Source organism: Mauremys mutica, chromosome 2 (genome assembly GCF_020497125.1).
Source record: "Mauremys mutica isolate MM-2020 ecotype Southern chromosome 2, ASM2049712v1, whole genome shotgun sequence".
Lineage (NCBI taxonomy): Eukaryota > Metazoa > Chordata > Testudines > Geoemydidae > Mauremys > Mauremys mutica.
In genome coordinates, this window is record NC_059073.1 from 18,687,279 (window position 1) to 18,703,988 (window position 16,710).

At 46.0% G+C, this 16,710-nt stretch overlaps 1 protein-coding gene and 2 long non-coding RNA genes across 4 annotated transcripts in view; 2 read left to right on the forward strand and 1 right to left on the reverse strand.

The window, feature by feature from the left end:
* The window catches only part of LOC123362932, a 78,304-nt gene extending 66,077 nt beyond the window's left edge, over positions 1-12,227 (forward strand). The window contains exon 3 of the long non-coding RNA XR_006576649.1: positions 11,795-12,227. This is a non-coding gene — a long non-coding RNA (uncharacterized LOC123362932). The remainder of the gene's footprint in view (positions 1-11,794) is intronic.
* LOC123362930 overlaps positions 1-14,888 on the reverse strand; it is a 66,043-nt gene extending 51,155 nt beyond the window's left edge. The window contains exons 1-2 of one of the 2 annotated variants that reach the window (XR_006576646.1): positions 14,678-14,888; positions 10,372-10,485 (exon numbers count right to left, since the gene is read on the reverse strand). This is a non-coding gene — a long non-coding RNA (uncharacterized LOC123362930). The remainder of the gene's footprint in view (positions 1-10,371; positions 10,486-14,677) is intronic. The other variant, XR_006576647.1, reaches the window with a different exon arrangement.
* Positions 14,650-16,710, forward strand: part of NDRG1 (N-myc downstream regulated 1) — a 55,483-nt gene continuing 53,422 nt past the window's right edge. The window contains exon 1 of the mRNA XM_045003497.1: positions 14,650-14,806. The gene's annotated coding sequence lies outside the window, so the exon portion shown is untranslated. The remainder of the gene's footprint in view (positions 14,807-16,710) is intronic.

Genomic DNA, 16,710 nt, shown 5'->3' on the forward strand with positions numbered 1-16,710 from the left:
GGAATGTTAAAGGAGTGAACTGAGCCACTCCCTTTCTTTCCTCTCATCCAAGCACCAGCACCCATATATCCTCTCTAAGCAGTTTAATTATACCATCTCAGGGGCTGCTCCTCCCTTTCAGAGCCGTTACCAAAAGGGAGGGCCAATCTCCCTGTCATTCTGATCAAATTAAGGAGCTCTGTTCCTTATCTTCCTTTGAAGTAACAGGTCTGTGTGTGCATGAGTGTGTGGGGAGAGAGATTAGATATACTTGTAGAAACTCACCATTTCACAATTGTCTTTCTTTCACAATTCTCGGCACACAGTGATTGGGTCACACAGTTAGGAGTCCTAAAGAGGTTGAATGAGAATAACCTCTCCTTCCTGTCTCTGCCCACTCAGAACTGTGCTCAGTGGTGGACGGCAACTGGTATTTTGAGAGCCTCTGTCAACTGCTGTTCCTCCCTAGGCTAATGGGTTGCCAATTAAAACGTACGCCAAAGCAAAACTAAGAACAATACATGCTGTGTATGTGTATCTAGCACAGCATTTCTCAAACTGGGGGTCCTGACCCAAAAGGGGGTCACAAGCCTATTGCAGGAGGGTCGCAGTATTGTTATGCTTACTTCTGCACTGCCTTCAGAGCTGTGCAGCCAGAGAGTGGCGGCTGCTGGCCAGGTGCCCAACTCTGAAGAAGTAAGGGTGGCATGGTATGGGGGGGTTGTCAGTTTTGGGGGTGTCATCACAGCCTGAAATATTTTCAAAGGTGATCCCAGCAAAAAAAAGTTTGAGAACTCCTGCACATAAGCAGAAGAAACCCCATCAGCTCTGTTTGTCCCCTATCCCTTTTCTTCATTTGTGCCCAATTCCTCTTAGGGTGTGTCTACACTGCAGTTAAACACTTACAGCTGGCCAATGTCTGGTGCCTTGGGCTATGGGGCTGTAAAACTGCGGTGTAGACATTCAGGTGTGGAGCTCTGGGACCACACTGTAAAGTGGTTGTGAGTGCACATTTGTGTGTCAGTCTCACCTACCCACTTTCAGATGTCACCAGCCTCTGTTCTATTGGATGTGTCTGATGCTTTTAGATTCCAGATTACCCTAGCTACAAATCTACCCCCACTTGGACGGATGCTTCCAAAACACTTCCTCTGAAGCAGTGTTTCTTGTTAATTCCTTGGGGGTAGAATGTGGGGGGGAGGGGCAGAGGGGTCATTTAGGTAGCAGGCAGAAAAACAAAATCTCTCATCAGATGGTTGGTTGGCTTGTCTGTTTGTTGGGCTGGACAATCTTCATGATATGGGATTTAATCTAGACATTTAAAAATGAAATACATGGGGCCATATTACATTCTCCAAGGCTGGGATCCTGTAGATTTCTGTGGCTCCCAGCTGAGAGGCTGTGAAGCAGGAGCATGGTAAAGAAAGAGATATAAAAACCCTCTTCCCTACCTGTCTCACAGCAGCCCATCTATGGGTGCACTGCACAGTTTGGCGTCTGCTATATGGGCAAATCTAGGTAGGCAAAGAAGCCACGGGGATGGCAGCTCTCTATGGCATCAGCCATCTACCACCTGTGCAGGGTATTAGCAGAGGTACTACAGGCTGAATGGATAGCAGAGAATCTTAGAGAATTCATGGGTTTAGGGGACTTACTGAACCATCAAATCTAGGAAGCTGCACAGAAGGGATTGACCTAGTGGAAGATCTGTGACTACAAATCACACAGACTTTCCAAGCTCCTTTGCAGAAATTACTAGTTTAGAGGACAATATGGCCCCTGTTTTTGATGCATGGCTCAAATCTGGGACATTGACAAAATTGTATTGAACAATATTGCCCAGTCATCTGCTCCCTTCTCCCCAGTCTGTGTGGGGAGGATACCATCCACGCGTGGTTCTCCCCCTTCCGCAAGGAAGAAAGGAGGTCAGGGGGAAGGTCCACTCTTTTCCAGGGCTGGCTGAAGGGATGTGCATCATCATCCTGCCAACCCTGCAGGAAATCCACTGGAAAGTCTTTCCCAGGAAGCCTACTTCATGCTGTGTGGTGAGGTCTCAGGGGCAGCAGCAGGAAGCTAAGCCTTGGTGGGATAGCTCCACTGGAAGAGCGCTGTCGGGCAGCCAGTTGTACCTGATCCAGTGTAGAGACACAGGCCCTCCAAGCAGATAGGTAGCCTTTGGCTGTGCCCCTGGCAGATCCCCTGACATCTGAGTTTCTGAGGGCAGGACCTTCAGCTAGTTCCAAGGGGTCACACCTCAACCCAACCCCACTCCAACAACATAAGTATCTGGGGAAAACTCTCTAGCTCTTCTTTCCTAGCTCTCCCATACATTCTGCCATGGCAGGGTGGTGGAGGGGGGCAATCTGGTCCAATTTATCTAGGCTTCTTCACAATTTATTGCCTGAAACTTGAACAGGAGTGTTTTAACTCAACCAAACCCAGATGTGCAAGGAAAGAGGGTAGGGTAGGGCAGGAGCAGGGAGTGGAGGTATGTCGGTTACATGCCAAGGGACAAATTCTTCCCTCTGTTACACCCATGTAACTCCACGGACTTCAGTGAGAGGGAGGGGTAACAGAATTTGACCTGAGATATTTTTACTAAGATAAAATGTATTTTGGTCGTACATTTTCCAACGACATAGCACAAACAATGCACCCTTCTACAACACAGATGCCCTAAAAAGATCACACCACTGCCTTTTCTGGACCACCGTCTGCTGGGCCAGGAGAATTGCTTCAAATCAGGCTTGTTTACTGAACTAAAATACAATATCGGGGTGAGGTATTTTTTTTGCACTGAGAAGGGTGGTGCTAGCTGCTAAAATCTTTTTTTCTGTTATTTTGCAACTCACCAGCTTCTAGCTTGTCTGTTTGTACATTGGATGTTATTTATTGTTGCTGACTCCTCTTAATTGTGAGATAGTAGTAAGTATCTCCTCACTTCATTGATTCCTCATCCCTTATGAAGTCTAATCAGAAAACTTCTCTCTTCACCCTTACATATGTGATGTCTCTTATTCTATCTCTCTCTCTTTTGCTGTTATATATTATCAGTATAGAATTTCTTAGCCAATACTCAGTCTTAAAGGATCACCTCACAGTAATACCAAATGCCCAGAACATGTTTTTTCCCCCACAAAAGCACACCCTTTCTTGAGGAACTGATGTTTATCAGACCCTAGTGTTGCCTATTTAGATGCACAGATTCTGTGGTGAAGAATACTATAGAAACAGAAATGCCTATAACGAGGGAATTTTAAGTGTATGCATCCCTGAGCAATATTTCTGGGGTACAGCATGCACGAATGGTGAGAAAAAATAAAGGTGTATTGTAGCGAAGAGTCATTCTCCTCTACAAAGCTACAATGAACAATGGGGTCTTTTAATTCAGTAGCTCCTCAGTCGGTATATGTATTGACATGTCTGTTGAATTTAGTGATCTAAATAATTTTTTGCTACTTGTTACTCCTAGTACTCATGCAGAGTCAATTAAAAAAGAGACCAACACAATTTCTGGCTTGTGCATCATCAACCAAACTGCTAACTAATTCTAACTGCAAGGCAAATTCTGCCCAGAGTTACATCGCTGCAACTCCATTGAGCCCAACTAACTGAAGCCTTGAAACTTCCTTCTTAGTTGATAGATATTCAGTCAGGAAGTTCCCATCCCCATGCCAGGATGTTTGATGGCGCATCGGTACCAGGAGCATGGCTGCTGTCTGTCGGGAGGGTCAGGGTAGAAGATGTGGCTGTGGAATGTCTAACTTTCTGTAGCCGCTGGCGAGGGACACTTCCCCTTTGAATAGGAAGTAGCTTCTGCAGTTCTGCAGCTGTGGAACCCAGGAGGCGTGTGGAGCCGGCCATCACTAAAGCTTATTTTTCTTGGCTTGGGCTCTTTGAACCCAGCTGGAAGCTTAATTGTTTATGCTTGAGACAGTGGAATACAGCTCACTCTGTAGCAGTGACATTGGGTGTGTTGTACTGACAGGACATTGCCTCCAGGGGCGGAGGTGCCGACTCCAGCCCCAGAGCACCCACAGGGAAAAATTAGCAGGGATCCGCACCACTGGCAGCCAAGCTCCCCACCCCCACCCCCGACCTGTCTCTTCCCCACCTCCTGCCCTGAGTGTGCCGCATCCTCCCTCCTCCCCCTCCCTCCCAGTGCTTCCCGCCCACCCTTCTGTAGGGAGGAGGGGAGGGGGGATGCGGCACGCTTGGGAAAGGAGGCAGGAAGGGCCGGGGACTTGGGGAAGAGGTGGAATGGGGGCAGAGCCAGTGCGGGAAAAGGGCTGGGGCAGGGACTTTGGGGAAGGAGGTGGAATGGGGGCGGGATGGGCACGGAGCAGGGGCGGGGTGGAGCTGGGGCTGGGTCTGTAGGAGGGGGTCGAGCACCCACCAGGCAGAGGGGAAGTCGGCGCCTATGTCCAGAGGCAGTAAGCACACCAGGGAAAGGCAGGTTGTGTTCCTACTGCTGCTCTCCCTTGGGGGCTATGCCCAGGGCTAGTTCCTGCCAGGGACTCCCTAGAGCTGCTGATAGGCTGGTTCTATGTAAAGAAGAGTCCAAGTCACACCCAAGATCCTCCCACCTGTGAGGTGGGCCGTGTAAGGACCTACAGAGGCTTCTTCCACCGCAGGGAAGAGATAGTCTTTGTGGAGTAGCTCCATGGTTGCTCTGTGGCCAAGGGAGGATTTGTCCCCACTGGGAGCCCCATGTATCTGCACAGCACCCAGTCTAGCTACTCAGGCTTGGCGAGGGTTTAGGATGTGCCACTAAATGCCATTCCCCAAAATGTTTCATATCTTGAATCTGTTAGTAAGCTGTCACAAAGCGTGAAGGGTTTGACACCCTAGTTCTTTCCCAGGCTAAGACCCCCGTGAGGGCTCTTGGACTAGGTAAATACATTGTGTTTAAAAACTGTTACCTAGCACATTCTTAAACAGTAGTGTAGACAGAGCTTCACACCTTTAAAAATGTGTTAGCTGGGGGTGGCCCATCATATGTGCTAGTTCACACATTTTTAACCAACACCTATTTGCTTATCTAGACATGACCTTGGAGTTTTGCCTGGCTGTGGCTCAGAAGCTCTGGTTGGACAGCTAGGTTGATGTAAACTGCCTTGCATTGATCTAACTTTGTAGTGTAGACCAAGCTTGAGCCTTTTAAGTTTACACTTGTGTACATTGGGATTTGATTGTGGCTGAGTTACTGAGCTGGTAATGGAAATGGGGGAATTTTTTATTTCGATTTGCTAACCTGGGACATGAGATCAGATGTTCTGCCAAGAACCCAAATAACTTTTGGAGGAGGGCAGATCCAAGAGGTTGATAAATACGTTTATTTGGGCCAGGTAGTCTACATGATCAGAAAGGCGAACTGTTGCGCAGAAAAAAACCTGGATGGTGCACATTCAATTACATCAAGGACATCCTCCAAGGAAAGATCAGCAAAACAACTTGTGTGAATCTTTTCAACTCGACCATGCTTCCAGCGATGTTATATGGCAGCAAAACATGGTTGCTGAAAAAGATTGAAGAACATCAACTGTCTGTCCCACAGAGGGCGATGGAACGAACATTTTTGGGCATCTTGCTCCATGATCACATCCCCAATGAAATAAATAGGCTGCAGTCTGGAGTGCGAGACATTGTTATTGTTGAAAACAGGCTCAGCAAAATGCAGTGGGCGGGACATGTGGCCCGACTTAGCGACAACAGATGGACCGCAGCTATATTCGAGTGGTATCTGCGAGAACAGAAACGGCCACGTGGTCGGCCTCCAAAGAGGTGGGCTGATTTCCTAACAAGGAGATATGGACAAGCATGGCGAAGGATGGCCAGAGGAGAGAAAATTGGAAGACGTGTTGTGATTGGCTTAGTCTCAACTAGGGTGACCAGACGTCCCGATAAAATCGGGACTGTCCCGATTTTTAGGCATTTGTCCCAAGTCCCAATCAATGTTTGGTCGGGACGCAATTTGTCTCAATATTTCGCACTCCTGTTTTTTTTGTTTTGTTTTGTTCTGTTTTGTTCTGCCGGCAGGACTCTGCTTCCCCCCTTCCATCCCTCCCGCCGGGGGGGACTCTGGTTTTTTTCTTTCTTTTTTTTTCCTCCTCTCTCTGCCGGCGGTACTCTAGGACTCCGTGCTTTTTTTTTTGCTGTGCTGGTGGGACTCCGCTTTTTTTTTTCCCCTCCTCTCTCTCTATCTCTCTGCCAGTGGGACTCCGTTTCTTTTCTTTCTTTCTTTTTTTTTTCCCTCTCTTTGCCGGCGGGACTCTGGGACGCCGCACTTTTTTTTTTGCTCTGCCGGCGGGACTCCCCCCCATGTGTCCCGATATTTTCTTCATCCCATCTTGTCACCCTAGTCTCGACTGATGAAGGACCAACAGTCTACGCAGTCTACACAACCGGGGGCAGACTCAGGATGTCCGATTTAATAGGGAATCATCTTTAAAGCTACCGGGTCAAAATCAGTGCTGATTTAGGGCCAATTGTGGATGTTATCTCCATTGTCTACAACAGGAATAAGGAGAACTCAAATGAGTAAGAGCTGCTGCAGGATTGGACCCTTACATCCTGTGTAGTGAGTCAGATTACATGGCATGTAAATCAGCACAGCAATGTCATTCCCTGTAACAACTAATGGACATCTCTCCCTTGTGTTGAAACAAGCAAACACAAACAACCTCCCAAACCCTATTTCTGAATACAGAACAAGGAATAAACTGAAACAGGTATTTGTTTACTGGGTGTTTATATTTTGAATCCAGAATCACAAGACCATGTACTTAATTAAGGGCACATGGTTGCAGTCGCTGTTCATGTGGTCAGTTCTAGTATGCTGTGGGAACAAGTTTAATTGCTATGAGCTTGCATGAAAGTGGGTACAAAGCGGCGAGCTCAGCATTCACAACATATGACTTTAAAAAACATTCCAGGGTCATCCAACAGTTTGAAAGTGTTACACGTGATTTAGGACAGAGCTGCCTGATCCAGACTTTTTCTTTCCTTTTGATATTCATTCCACCTGCTATTGCTATGTAAATGTGCACTCAGCCTTAGAGCCCAGAAGGGTATATACCTTCAAATGCAACCAGAGGCTATACATTATTACTGCCTTCTTACTGACATTAGACAACAATTGTGCCATTTTTCTAGCCTTCCTTATCAGATCTGAGTAAAGACTGAATTTGACTTGTTTCTGAATTGTATTCAGTTGGATGTTCTCTATAACTGATAGGCACCTGCAAGCTTGTTTCGCCTGATTTCAAACCCACTCAAACTTTGTGGGTTCAAAAGTTCAATGTAAAGGCTACTAGGTTCTGCTTAGGAGAGACCATGCAGGGGGAGGAGGAGGAAGAGGGAGACATTCTGAGATATATATATATATATATATATGGGACATACATGTGCCAGCTCAGTTTTTGAGGAGAGTTCTGCAATTCTAAATGTATAGCACTGGCTTTCATCTAGCTAGAGAAACATATTTTAAAATAGAATTGGAGCAGGAGAGCGAATGGTTTTGCAAAGTCAAATAACAGACTAAGTTAATCACAAAATGTCAAACTCCACTCAGTCTGTTCATCCCTTATGTCTGGTATGATTCAGGGGTGGCAAAATGTTAGCCAGAAACCAACACTGCAACCAACTATTTAGCCTTTGGCAACCATCGCTCCCAATATGGATTGCTCAGAGTGGCCTAATGTATCAGATCAAGAGGGAGCATTGCATGCTGGGGCCATGTAGTCTCCATGGGTCACACAAATGTGTTGAACAAGATGGTTGCAAACTGCTACATTTTACACAAATCAAGAAAAGCCCTCTGGCTTGTGGCAAGTTGTCTGTACAGCCCTCCGCTGAGTAAACCATGAATGCCCCTCGGACAGAGTCTGCTGTGGCAATGCTGCTCAGGAAATTCATCTAATCACCAATGATTAATGAGAATCTCAGCTTTCAAAAGTACATGTATAGCCCTGATGGTTGCAGAGTAAAGCTTGGAAATGTAAAGCCCTGTTGCTAGGAAGCCAAATAAAGGCCTCAACATTTATTATTGTTTTAAAATGTCATGATTTTTAAGCCAATCTAATGACTTTGGGGGGCTTGCCTCATGGATTTTGAACATTTGCCATTGACAGTACTGCATCTGGTTCCCTAGGTTTGAACTTAGATGAGAGGGTCAATTTTAACAACTTTTAATATATTTAAGAAGTAGCAAAATAATAGGATTTTTTATCTTTTCTAGAACCAGCTTTGAGGGCCTTTAAGCTCTGTGATGGAGGGCACGCTAATGCAGGATAGGCAAGGTGGGGGAAGTAAACATGAGCTCAAGTTGCAAAGTCTGGATCATATTCAAGCATGTCCAAAGTTTGGGAGACTTTAGATCCAGGGTCTCTGCCCATTACACCGCTAGAGACTGTAAGGATACACAAACTGTTTCTTTTTACCAGGCAGCCTAGCAGAACAGGCTGGGGAAGGTTCTACAATGAGGTGGAAAGAGAAACGGGGTGGCTGTGGGAATAATACCCCTTTTCTCCTTCTAATAAAGTTCAGTGTTAGATGAAAAGTAACTTTCTGTTATTCTTGAGCATTATCACATCACAGATACCAAGATGATGTTCAGATCTGGATCCAAAGTTTCTCAAAGTGTGCTCAGGACATGAAGCATTTGTTTCAGGCTCAATCTTAGAAGTTTAAATCACATAGATTTCATTCTCTACTTAGCAAAACTGGCTTTGAGGTAGTTCTCTTGGTAAAATGCTCAAAGACTTCCTTATTAAACTGCATCTGCCACTTCAGAAAAGAGCATATTGAGGGAGAGAATGACCTTAAAGACAAATATCTAGAAATCATAATCTCTTCCTCTACAAATGTTTCAGATTTGACCGTAAGACTCATGCTCCCAGACAGAAAGTGACCTCATCCCACGTATAAGTTCTGCTGAATTAGTCAGATAAACTGGCCAAAAGCAGTTTACAAACTGGAAGGAAATGAGTACTTTTGTGTGGATATGAGTAATGAATTAATTTCAGGCAAGCATCAGACAAATCTGTGACAGCAGCAAAGCAGCAGGGGAAGAGGAGGGCGGAGTTGATGCAGCAGGACGCAATTTGTCGTGTTATTTATTTATATTTTTAAATTGAGGTCAGCATCCTCGATCCAAAGCTGCAATGGATGATTTCTAGAAGGACAAATGATCTGTGTGGGTGCATGTCAACATCACCAAGGGATCCATAGACAGCAAGGGAAGGTTCTATTACACCGTAATTCCCAGTTGATGGGGTGTGTCTCTCGAGAGTGGAATTTCACTTCAGCATAGACCAGCGAAGCTCTAATATACTGTACATGATGTATACGTTAGCTGTTCAAAATTACAACGGCAGCACTATTAATAAGCACATGGAAACACCCAGAGTTACTCATGCAGTGACTAATCATATTACTGCTGCTTGAATGTAAAGAGTGTGTAGGGTTTGTTTGTTTTTAATTAAATGCACAATGGTCTAACTGGAAAAAATGATACTAAACGTTAACTTTTACTCAACTTTTCTTCCTTGTTTACAACTGGCAGCAGTAACACTTCCACTCCCATTTTTAACACTAGAATTGCACTGATTTATATGTCAAAAAAAGGAAGGATGGTCTTGTGGTTAAACCCTACGAGACCTGGGATAAATTTTGGGCTTTGCCACAGATTTCCTGGGTGAGCTTGTGCTTCAGTTCACATCTGTAACATGGAGATAATAAGTCTACCCTTTGCTGGTCTGTCTGTATTTAGATGGGAAGTTCTCTGGGACAAGGGCCCTCTTGTTTAATGTGTTTGTTCAGCGTTTAGGGCAATGAAGCCTCAGTCCAGGTTGGGGCCTCTAGGCAATACTTAATACAAGTAATAATAATGTCCTACATTTCTGGAATTCCTGAGTCCACCTTTAGCGCTAAGCATTATTGTTAACCTGCCTGTATTTTTACGTTCCTTGCTTCAAACAGCAGCATTCTATGGAAGGCACTTATTGCAGTGTGTTAGGTGGTATTTAGACACATTTCAAATCTGCAAGGCACTACTGACACAAGAGGCAGAGTGGGTTAGTAGATTAAATAAAAATGTGGACAATAGGAACATCTGTGTTCTAATTGTAGCGCTGACACTGATTTGGAGTCTGATACAAGTCCAAGTGCATTGAAGTCAATGGGAGTCTTATCATTGACTTTAGTGAATTTTAGATCAGGCTCTTAACCTATTAGTGCTTCATTTCCCCCCTCCTCCATTAGTTAATGTTTGTAAAGGGCGATCTAAATACCTGCTCCAGGTCTACACTCAAAAATTAAGTTGACCCAGTTATGTCACTAAGGGGTGAGAAAAATTCACCCCCCGGAACGAGTTACCTAAGCCGACCTTACCCCCAGTGTAGACAGCGGTAGATTGACGGAAGAATTCTTCGACAACCTAGCAACCACTTCTCAGGGAGATGGAATAACTAGTTGATGGAAGACCCTTCAGCTGCAGTGTTGCTCCTGTAGTGTTTCAAGTGTAGATAAGGCAAGCTCTAAGTGTTATGACTTCTCGCTATCAGAACACAATAGGCAGGCAAGAGAACCTCAGCAAGGAATTGTTTACAATTTCTCTTCAGATTTAAACTCTCTCTGTACAGCTATATAGATATAGATACATAGAATCAGAGAAGTGTAGCACTGGAAGGGATCTCAATAGGTCATCTAGTCCAGTGCCCTCCACTCAAGGCAGGACTAAGGAATAACTAGACCATTCCTGACAAGTGTTTGTCTAACCTGCTCTTAAAAACCTCCATAAGTGTTACCAACTTATCTTAATAAAACAAAGTTTATGACTCCTCTAACTTACTTTAAAACACTAATGATAGGATTGCCTTTTAGGCCTCCAGCTACTTGGGCAATGAAACTGACAACAACATTTGTTATATTCCAGGTTAAATACTGCCATTGCAAGTAACAGCCATACATAGGAGTGGGGGGCAGGATGGTACTGGGTGCACATTAGTTATAGGAAACAGACTGTTGGTGGGGGCTGGATGGATCTCACTGTGCGGCCACTGAGAGTGACCCCACCTAGGACATGTAGCACACTGCAGTATAAATACTAATTAGCTCCATAGGGATTGTGGTACACTAGTTTGTGTGGCAACTTGCGTAATTCTCTAGCACTCTTCTGAGCCCGGGGTAGGCCTCTTGCTGTGAACTGGGGCAGACGCAGAAAGAGACTCCTCAAAGCCTTATCAGTGCTCCAGCATAGGGCAGGATTTGGCCTTTTGCATAGTTTAGATATTGCATCTTCACATAGTAAATACTTTCTAATTTGGACTTCTGGAATTACTGTTTTCTCTTGCAATCCATCCTCCTGCCCAGAAAGACATCATAAACCATTATGATATTCTCAGCCTTACAATGAGTAATAAATCCCATCCTTACAATGGACAATATACCCTGGAATGTTGGCCCTTTGTGGGTTTTAATTCCCAGGGTTTCAGTTCACATGGGTTTGCACCCCTTATATTGTGGATGCATCTCTCCACCTATTTTCTGTCTGTCTCAGGTACTTCTAAAGTGCCTCTCACCATGTGTAACCTAAATTTCAAATAAACTGCAAAGCTCAAAGTGAAACTCAAATGAAATGACCAAGTTTTATCTTGTTTTCATCCCAAACTCAGCAAAACTTTCAATGAGCCTGGTTAGTAATAAAACCTAAAACCAAGAGAACTTTTCTTGGTTTCATTGCAAATGTTGCCAAAGCTTTGCCCAGCTCTAGTCTGACTTCCACTTTGTTCCACTTAATCTCTTCAACCTGCAGGACCCTTCCCCAGGAAGCACCGAAGCACAGCAGACTGAAGAACTCTTAAGCTCTGCATGAAGATTGGCTGAGCCACAAAGTCCAGATCCTGACCCAGACTGGAATTTTCCCCAAGTATGGGTGTTTCTGAGCTGGGGTTTTGTTGGTGGCTTCATCAGTTTCTGGTTTTCAAAATATAAAATGAGTACAAAGATGGTAGAACGACTATGTCCAAAGTAAAAGACCATGGAAACATGCACTAAGCAAACATATCCATATTTTAAAGTCGTCACCTTTGCTGTTTTTGGCCAGTGCAGGTGGAAAGGGGGAGGGGGAATGATGTGATGAGGATATGACTTTTGCATCAAATAATATTATTGTTAGGAGTACTTTTTACAAACATTAACTAATTAATATTCACAACAATTTTATACCAAAGATAAGTATTGTAATAAACCTGCATCAACCTAGCCTTGATAGTTGTCTTTATGCTGCACAACATAGTTACCTGGAACTGTTCAGTGGAAGTGGGGATAGAATTCTAGTGTTCTTGTTCCAGAAGCAAAACCCCCTTCCGTTTCAGGGACCGGAGACCTGGTAGCAGCATAAAGACTATGGCCTTGTCTACATTTGTGGTGGCATGTACTACGTAGGATGTGTATAGCTACACCACAGTGAAAGGCTCTGGCAGGGGGGAAGCAGAGAGGAAAGGCTTCAGCAGAGGGGAGCTACAGAGGAGCCTTCCCCTGCTGCTTCCCCCCACCCTTCCCACCCCTGCTGGAGCCTTCCTCTGCAGAGGGGCTCCAGAAGCATTACACTACACTGCTATATTTAGCAGTGTAGATGTGGGAGGCACTACTTGGGCATATAGAGACCCATATAGGGAATATACCCTAAGGTTCTGGCATGGCTTTCCTGTACTTGCCTAAGCAGTTCCTCACTGTCTACACACTTTTTCATACCTGTGTTATCAGGGCATGCAGTGTCCGTATTATACATGCTGCCGCATGGTTAGATCTACCCCAAGACATGCAATTGAGCAGTTCTGAATTGTGCACACACACACAGGCACACCATAGCTTGCATTATTAGCCTTATTTTACAGATCTGAAAACTGATGCCGAGAATTTAAGGGAGTCAGTTTTAAAGCTCAGTTTAGAACTCAGGAGTTCCTGGTTCTTGTTCTGCTATCACAGAACTACGCACCATGAGGACACTTTATCATTATGTTAGTATTTCATAGTTCTGGCTAGTGCAGGACGCAGAATAGATATATTAAAATCAGGACTCCTCTTTGAAATAGCAAACAGCATGTCTCACTGCAAACCAGAGAAACAGACTTTTCTCCAAAGTAGCTCAAGCCTGTAACAATTTAAACCTACTCCATTGTGGACTTGTGTACACCATAAATCTAATACCCACAAATGTAGTATTTATTGGCAATCTTTACTCAACAGAGCCCAGGCTGTTGATTGACTTCCATGGGAGCACAAGCAGACCATGTGTTAGAGTACAGATGTGATATTTTGAAATTCACAGTCTATCATACGGGTTTTGCTTTATTTTAAACTGATACATGTATATGATACATTTTTTACTTTCTACAACAAGAGTTCACTATTATACACATTCATTTTTCAACATTTCCTAAAACTACTGAGCTTTGGACCCTTTTATAAATTGCCTCTGCACATCCAGTAGTGAACTGTGACAAAAAGGTTCTTGCTAGTACATAAAGTGTGGGGACTGAGAACCATGACTCTGGGTTTCTATTTTCAACTATTCTACTGGTTCACTATCATTTGGTCATTTCTTGGGACTTGATCCTAAAGTCCTTGCTCATGCTAATAGTCCCACTGATTTAGTTGCCAGCTTAGGCCCTTGATTGGCATTGCATCACACCTATCTACAATTGGAAGGAAATGTGGCTAGAGCACTAACCTAGGATTTAGAAGATTCGAGTTCCTCTGTGGCCTTGGGCAGGTCAGTTAGGGCTGCTCTACACTGAAAATGCATAGCAGCATCTCTCAGTGATGTGAAAAATCCACGTCCCCGAGAGACCTAGCTATGCCGACCTAACCCCTGGTGTAGACAGTGCTATGTTGATGGAAGAATTCTTTTGTCAACCTAGCTACCTTTCAGAGAGGAGGATTAACTACACCAATGGGAGAACTCCTCTTATTCTTGTAGTGAGTGTCTTCACTGAAGCGCTACAACAGCTGCTGTAGCAGTTTAAGTGTAGACATAGCCTTACTCTCTGTACCTCAGTTCTCCATTTGTAAATTGGGGATAATAGTACTCCTCTACCTCACAGGGATGTTGTGAAGATAAATACATTAAAGACTGTGAAGTGCTCCAATATAAGTAAGTATATACAGTGATTTTTAAGAGTTTAAATACAATCAGCTAAATTTCACATAAAATATTATTGTTAATCTCTGTGTCATGAGCACTGTTCTGTCTGCCAGAATGCTTCACTTCCTGTCCTAACCTGCATTATGATATCACCATGCACAGTTAAACCACTACGGGCCTGCTGGGTGGCCTTGGGCAAGTCACGTCATTTCTGTGCCTCAGTTTCCACATTTGTAAAATAGGAATAATGATACTGACATCCTTTGTAAAATACTTTGAGACCCACTGATGAAAAGTGCTGCATAAGAGCTAGATATTTATTTTTTTTATTATTGCATTTCACCCTCAAATTGCTGCATTTCAGAGATGGGCAAAATGATCCCTGTTTCTTACTTTTATTTATGTGGAACAGCATTTTCTGCCAGCCCAACCGCGCGCCTCTCCCCGCCCGCGGACAGGCGGAGCCCCGCGCAACAGGCGGCCGCAGGTAGCGCTCCAGCGGGGCGGGGCGGGGCCTCCCCAGGGGCGGGGCCGGAGCGGTATAAATACCTCGCGAGCCGGGGCTCGGACGTAGTCGGGCTTAGTTTGGCGGGAGTGCGGCGCTGTGAGACTTGGCCGGGGAACGGAATCCTGCTGCAGCGACAGACAGACAGACAGAGGCGGCGGTTCCCGCGCTAGGTGAGCGGCGCTAGCCCGGCTGCTGCCCCGCTCGTCCGCGGGGTGTCGGGAAACCCCGCAAACAAGGGGCCGACCCTGCCCGCCCCCTACTGCTCCCCCTAGGTCAGGGAAGGGGGGTCCTTCGGCTGTTGCCAGCCCCTCCATATTCTTTCCTCCCGGTCAGGGAAGGGGGGGGTCCTTCGACCGTTGCTGGCCCCTCACTGCTCCCCGAAGGGAAGGGAAGGGGGGGTCCTTTGGCCGTTGCCCGCCCCTCCATATTCGCTCTCTCCGAGGGCAGGGAAAGGGGGTGGGTCCTTCGGCCGTTGCTCGGCCCCTCCATATTCCCCCCAGGTCAGGGAAGGGGGGCGTCTTTCGGCCGCTGCCCGCCGGCCCCCCTGTTTCCCCCAGGTCAGGGAAGTGGTGGTGGGGGGGGTCCTTTGGCCGTTGCCGGCCCCTCCATACTCTCTCCGCCGCCCACCACCCCCCCGGTCAGGGAAGGGGGGGTCCTTCGGCCGTTGCCTACCATATTGCCCCCTAGACGCTCCTGAGGGTAGAGAAACGGGGTTCCTTTGGCCGTGCCCCTCCTCCATGTTTCTCCCCCCTCCCAGGGCAGGGAAGGGGGCCCCTCGAGCATGCTTGCCCCCCATTCTCCCCATTGAGTGCAGGGAAGAGGGGGCCCAGTGGGCTTAATTTGGTGCTGCTGTCCTGGATGCAAGTGCCCTGTCCTGCGGGGTGGGTGTGGGAGGAGAGTGTTAGCCCTCTATGGGTTAGCTCCCATGGCTGGGGGGGGATCAAGTCTTCCCTCGCTCCCACAGGACCTAGTGGTCAGAGCTGCTGTGCTGTGGTGAGCTGCAAGGGGCTACTTAACTTCCCAAAGTGTGACTCTTCTGAGGGCTGAGCATCCCAGCCAGTCTGGCTCTGCTGCTTGGGAAGGGCTGTGCACTGAGCTCCTCTAGCTTCCGTCTCCCTGCTTCCCACAGCCCTGCCTGGAGAACAGGCGCACCTGCCCCTCTCTCTGCACCAATGTTCCAGCTTGGCAGGGTCCCTGCTGGCTGTGGGTGGGTATGAGGGACGGGGAGGTGTGGAATCTGAGAGCTGCACCCTGGGGCGGGGGGGGGGGGTTAGTTCCTTGTGGTGTTTGGCTGGAATGGGTGGGAGGGGAAGGAACAGAATTGGCAGGATCAGCAGCAGTGTATTGCTAGGAGTCAAGATGGGTAAGATCTATGGTGTTCACCAGCTGTACCCTGAATAATTGGGGGAAATCCTGGTACCTATCGACTTCTTCACTTTGGCCAGTTACTAATGTATTATCTGAACAAATTTACTAGCTGGGCTCTATATTAAGTCTGCTAGAATCTTAGGGCTTGGAAATGGCACTGGAGACTTGTGGCTAATGTGAGAGATACAAAGTACTGGCAGTTCAGGTTTCCATAGCAGATGGGTCCCAGCTCTCCTCCCTGCCCCTCTCTGAAAGCAGTGAAACAGCTGGAATCTTGTTAGATGCTGATGCTATGATTCAGCCTCTTTGTACTTACAGAATTAGGAAGGGTTTGGAACTGAAACTATTTCTTTGTGTGAAAGGCATTGCATAAGTTAGTTATTAGTGTACTTAAGCCATATCTACCAATTTTCGAGCACAACTGTAGCCTTGACTGCAACAGATCAGTTTTCATTGTTTACTCTTCTGTGTCTCACTGTGTTTATAGCTGTAGTTTAAGTATATTGAATACTATTCATGTTCAAAGCATTTTGCTCTGAACATGGAATTGGGTGAAAGTGTGTGGTTAAGGATTTTTTTAGTGTTGCTGCCTTCCTTTGGAATGCTTGCAAACTGAGGTGCCCCTGTATCTTACCCATTGTTTTATACAGCCCGCAAGAATTATTCCCTATGTTCCCTTCTTAAGGCTTGCAGAGGTTAATGAGTA